General features: G+C 28.8%; 1 long non-coding RNA gene across 1 annotated transcript; it reads left to right on the top strand.

The window, feature by feature from the left end:
• Window positions 1–385: 385 nt before the first annotated feature.
• LOC133200123 (uncharacterized) lies at window positions 386–1,114 on the top strand. Its single transcript, XR_009722890.1, has 2 exons — window positions 386–799; window positions 889–1,114. It is a non-coding gene; the product is annotated as an uncharacterized LOC133200123 (long non-coding RNA).
• Window positions 1,115–6,369: the final 5,255 nt, after the last annotated feature.

The following is a 6,369-nucleotide window of genomic DNA, read 5'->3' as shown; positions in this document are numbered from 1 at the left end:
GAGGAAATGTATGTTTAAACTTTTGAAGTCTATGAAAAATGTGCATTTTAACTTTGTTACTTGTTTATCTTTGTTTGATACTTATGTAAGTAGTATATTGAATTATGCAAGTGAAATATGGGGATTCCACAAAGGTGATGCTATAGAGAAAATACATTTAGAATATCTCAAAATTATGTTGAAAGTGAGAAAAAATACCTCGTCATCGATGATCTATAATGAACTTGGTCGCTTACCTCTTTTTATTCAAAGGAAAATTCGTATTATAAAGTTTTGGTTAAAATTATTGGAGTCAGAAAATTGTATATTGAAAAGTATTTACCAAGATATACTTGAAAGAATTGAGACAAGTTCTTGTACAAAATATAATTGATTATACTTAATGTAAAATATTTATTATTTTCATTAGGGTTTGGAGAAGTTTGGTATTGTCAAAATATTACAAACAAAAATATATTTTTAAAAATTTTTAAACAAAGATTAATGACTGTTTCCAACAAAAATGTGAGGCTTTTTTTCCTTCGTCATCAAAGTGTTCTGTGTATAGATATTTAACAAATAAGCTGTGCATGCAATCCTACTTAATGAAACCTATTCCAACCAAGTATATTCAATTGATTACAAAATATAGACTAAGTGCACATTTATTAATGATTGAGAAGGGAAGATTTACTAATATTCCTAGGGAGAATAGATTATGTTTTTGTTGTCAAATGGAGGTTGAAGATGAGTACCATTTTATATTAAAATGCTCACTTTATCATGAGTACAGGAAATTGTATATTAAAAAGTATTATTGGTATAGACCTAGTATGTATAAACTTTTACAATTTTTATCAACTGAAAATGTGAGTGAACTAAGTAATATAGGGAAATTCCTCCAAAAAGCAGAAGCACTTAGAGATTTAAATCTTTAAACTAAGGATTTTTCTTTTTAATGTTTGGTTGGAAATATTGTATACAAACAATCGTATGTTAAAACAAGTATATGTAGATATTTTATATATGTATATTTCTTCCGTGCTATACATCCTGTATTTGTAATGTTGTATTCTGATTATGTAATCTGATAAGCCATATGGCTTAAGGAATAAATAAACAAACAAACAAACAGCATTTGAAGCAAAAGTCAAACAGCTTGGAATCATCATTCGCTTGTATTCTAATGAAAAATATTTATTTTAAGCTATGAAATTTCGAAATTTTTGCCTTAAAATGATCATCAATATTGAAAATATGTAAGAACTTTTTTTACGGTTTAGAAGCTGAACAGTAACATTATTAAGAATGGACAAAAATTTAAAAAAAAAAAAAAAAAAGTGAGGAAATAAATTTAAAAATGACTTCCAAAAATACTGAGTGAATTATTACTTAAAAACCAACTATACATTCATTTTTAGTAGCTTCTAAACAATTAAGAAATTTACATTCAGATTACTTTAAAAAAGCCTTCCCCAAAATAATTTTAATGCAATGATAATGTATCACAGGCCGCGGACCACATGCAGGAGATGTACATGCCGCAATGCTGCACTCTCTTTCTAATTAGTAAATTTTCTCCCCACAAATTAAAGCAGATACATGTAGTTTGTACATATATTATATATAAGATGATAAATAGAAGAACATGTCCCTTTTTAGGCAAACAACTAATATGGCAATTTGCATAGAGAAGTTTTATTTCGACGATTTAAGACAACCACAGACTATTTATTATATTTAAAATTAAAGCAGGCGATTTAGATACACTGTTAGGAAGTTATGGTTTGGATTTTGATTAGTCATTGAAATCAACACGGTACCATTCTTTGAGATTTAAAAAAAAAAAGTTATCTTATTTTCAGACATTTTGACTGCAAATATATTTTATTGATAATAATAAAGATTACTCTTTGCGTTAAATACCTTCATACCTGAGTGATGATTATTTCAAACATTACAATCTTTATTATCATATACAGTTGTGGGGGAAAAATATACATTAATATTTTTATCTTTAATTATACCACTCTAATTACATAGTATATAAAATAAAATAATCATAGTTTTATTTTTATTTATACCACTTTAATTACATGGTGTATAAAATAATTATAGTTTTATTTTTATTTATGCCACTCTAATTACATAAAAATCTCTATTGCTTCCTCCTGAAAATAACTTACGAGAGAGTTTTATTGCATGGCATATCTGTACAGGAAGAGACAAGACAATATGTATTACATCTGGTATAAATTTCATACTCTAAATTTAAGAGGCCGTTTTTTAACCATAAAGAGTCGGTCCAAACACACCCCTTTTTTGGGGGGGGGGGGTTGCTAAGTACACATTTGGTCATTATGTAGACTTTAATATTAAGTAAAACGACCTGCATTTTGGAGGGAAAAATTGTTCTGAAAATCGAGTAGAATTTATTTATTTATTTATTAAGTATATGAAACAATAAACTAGAAAAATAATACTGAATGTTTGACATAAAATACATACTGTATATAATTCAGATCAGGGCCGAAGACCATAAACTGAGAACAGACTAAAGTCAAAATTTCAAACCAATATAACTTTTGAAATAATTTTGATAAATGAAACAAAATTTTCATCATATGTTTGAATTTAAGTTTTAAGAAAACACATTAGATAAAACTCAAGATATTAAAAATCAAACTTTTTACTTAAATTTTTTCTCAGTCTATGGTCTTTTGGCCAGAATAAAAAAGAGTGCTTTCAGCGCAACATGTTCAACTCTCTGCTCGACATCGTTTCATCTTAAAAAAATTAATGTGAATCTTTGTGTTCTACCTGAATTACGTGTTCTTTAAGGTCAAAAGGTATAAAAATCATTTCATACAAGACCAAAAATAAAAGAGAACGCAAGAAATATTGTGCACGCAACAAAAAAAAACTTCAAACAAATAAAAAAGAAATGAACACCTTTCATTATACAGATGGTCTAGACACGGCCCACTGACATAGTTTTTCTTAATTACGTGACTGTCAGTCTTTTTTCCCCCCTTACCAATCATATTTCTATCAACACATACCGCGTTGTTTTTATAATATTTTTATGATCAGATGACCATAGTCTTAGCCATTATAATCATGATCGCTATCCATCATACAAGGTGTAGCCTACACAATATGAGATTATTGACTCTGTGATGTTTTGTATCCGTAAGCATTTGCTCAGTACGTGTGCCGTCAACAACATGAAAATAACTTCAATTGGATAGAGCTTTATGTATGGAGATAAGGGGGATTTGATTTTTTCCGGTTATTCTTATGATAATGACATCATTCCCATTTTAATGGAATTTAAATGGGGAAAAAAATTCAAGACGAATTTTAAACATGCGACTCATTTTAGAATAAAATTGCTGTTTTTTCAAAGGAAATGTTGTTTTAAATGTCACAAAAAATCGTGTATAAGCTTGTATTGCGATTTCAGAAAAGTAACTACAACCTTTCAAACAAAACAGAAAAAAAACAAACACACGACAAAAAAATCTTTTATTTAAACGGTATAGTTCAAACAATATTTTAAATAATGTTAACAAATATACTTAACTGAAACCTTTTCCATCTCGGGTAAAGTGATCGTTGCCGTTAAGAGATTCACATGTATAATAAAATCTGAAATAGATTAATACACTGACCTTTGTTTAGTGTAAAATTAATTTGTAAGTTTGCACACAAAAGACCATTGTTCCATGCTTTGCCACTCGACAAATTAACCGATGTGGTCTTTTTTTTTTTTTTGTTCACATCTGCATTTATAAAAGGTAAACTCCTGCTGTATTTTTCAGCTGTAATATGCAAAATTTTACCAGAAGAATAAAAGATAAATTTGTTTTATGTAAATCTTCACTTAATGAGACAAATTTTTCCTTTTACTTTATTTGTAAGCTCATCATGTTTTTATGTGGGAAGTTGTAGACATTATTTTATGTGACTTAGAGATAATGCATTTTATTTCATAATCTAAAAGAAAGAATTGTTTGACTTCAAAAGATAATTAGATTGCTAAAGTCTGCTGTAAACAGAATATAGATGTTAATGTGCAAAAAAGGGAATAAATTCGGAAGTGACTTACATAAAATTCTAAAATTAGAAATCTTGCAATAAAAAATGATTTGCAGCCGATTGTGGCCATTTTAACAATATTTTCATCTTATTTACAAGGATTTGATTTTTTTTTGTCTGAGATCTGAAAGTGCAAATTATGTCATCAACCTAAAATTCAAAACAAGCGAGTTAATTGGTCTGTAGAGACGACAATACAAGGTTAGGAGGTGGATAAAATATACAGGTTGGTTAAAGAATACGTATGGAATTAGGGAATGAAAGGCAGTTGATTGACCAATGCTGAAAAGTAGAGAAATTCTACCAAACATCTTGCGCCGTACATTGCTACATATTTGTAGCGTTATGGTCAAGACGAATTTATATAAAACCGTAATGCTACAGTTCTGCATTTAAATAAAGGTATGTTTTTCCAGAGTTAACAAATGGTCATGTTTTAAATTTACTGGATGGGAGCAAATATAAATTTTAAGAAGTTAAATTTTATATTTACTCTAACTCAGTAATTCAAACATTAAAACATGACTGAATAATCATATGGTTTTACGTCAGATGTGAAGTACTATATTACATCAAAAAATTTAAAGTTATTTCACATTGTCTAAATGCTATATTGATAATTCAAAAATAAAACCTGAGGTAAAACAAGTCAGAATTATTTTAATTAATCTATCTAAATTCAATCATTAAAGTTAACTTTGTTTTCCTGTCACGCATGTGCTAATTCTTTTGTCTCCTTTCCAGAACTTTGCACTAAATGTACATTCCTATTATCAGAATGCAATTTCCTTTCGCCATATTTTGAACAGTAAATGAGAGCTCTCTAAAATATCTGAAAATTGAATATATTATTCAATTAACTGGTAAAGTTGACTGTGATTTTAAGTTGGATATCACATCATATTTCCTAGGGTCAATCATGCAAAAGCAAGCAGGGGGTACACTAAATAGGAATACCGAGATTCTGCATAAATAATAATTCTTTATTAAACAACTTTAAGCCATACGGCCCATCAGCATATACAAAATGAACATAAATATAAACGCATGGCGAGAGTCTACGGGGGATGGAACCACTAGTGTCCATCTGTCCGACTCCTCAACACCAACAATTAGAGTAAGCTTTATAAACTCTCCATTAATACATGAAAAAAGATATCTATACATAATATACATATACTTAATATCATTGCATGAAGAATGAATTTCCCTAATCCAACTAAAACACCAACATCATGAGAGCTGAGTAGCTGAGTAAGCTTGTACATATTTGGAGATCTGAAATAATACGGTTTGATATATACATGATAAATACAATCATGTACTACAACTAAGAATTATCTTCTTAAAATTTTCAGAAAGGCAATTACCAGTATAGTGATACATAAAAGGTATTTCAATATCCGTGTTCATTCATTCATTTGAAAATCCTATGTGTAGTTTGATGTATTTAAATTTCTTTCTTTTACTTATTTTGAGATAACAGGACCTTGCATTACAAGTATCATGTGTGTGTGTGTGTGTGAGAGAGGGTGTGTGTGTGTTGTTTATTTGTTTGTTTTTGTGTAGCTGAGAATTTATCGTGTTTTGTTTCTCTAGATGTACTTTTTTTTATCCTATATTGGGAAAACAGTTACAGTGTATCAAAATTCATTTTTTTGTGCTTCCAACGTACTAAGCACGTTGTAATAGATAAATACAAACTCTAATGAACTTCATTAACTGTTATATATATATTTCATTCTGCCTAGGCCTGTTTTCGTGTACAGATCTTATTTCATACGCCAGCCTACAAGGCGTTTCAAGCATTATGAAGGATGGATAATCCAAAGATACAAAATGTTTTGCGTCATCATGTATCCATTAAAACTGAATGCTGAAGTTCTACAATCAGAGGCACTTCTTTTTCTCATTTTTAATACCTTATTTTTTGAATTTGTCCTTATATTTACAATCACATACATGTACAATGTATACATTCATACACAAAAAGGGTAAATTTCCACATTAAAATATCGAGATAGATTTTTTTTGTCCTTAAATGCAATTCTGAACAGAGTTCAGCAGTCAAATGTTGATGCTTGTTTTAATGTTTCTTGTAGGTGAAAAATTTTCTTTGATTACAACTAGGACTAAGGACACATTCTGACTAATTACTATGACGATTATTTCTCAATGCAACCAGGATTTCATTTTAGACAATTAGACTTCTTGTTGTTAAAAAATTATTAAAAAAAAAATAATAAAAATAATAATAAAAAAAAATTTCAACACAAGCTTTGTTGAGTT

The sequence above is a fragment of the Saccostrea echinata genome, unplaced genomic scaffold (assembly GCF_033153115.1).
Source record: "Saccostrea echinata isolate AGI-Se365-2 ecotype Australia unplaced genomic scaffold, CSIRO_AGI_Sech_v1 ptg000002l, whole genome shotgun sequence".
Taxonomy (NCBI): domain Eukaryota; kingdom Metazoa; phylum Mollusca; class Bivalvia; order Ostreida; family Ostreidae; genus Saccostrea; species Saccostrea echinata.
Note: the sequence above shows the minus strand (reverse complement) of the source record. Positions and strands in the feature narration are given on the sequence as shown.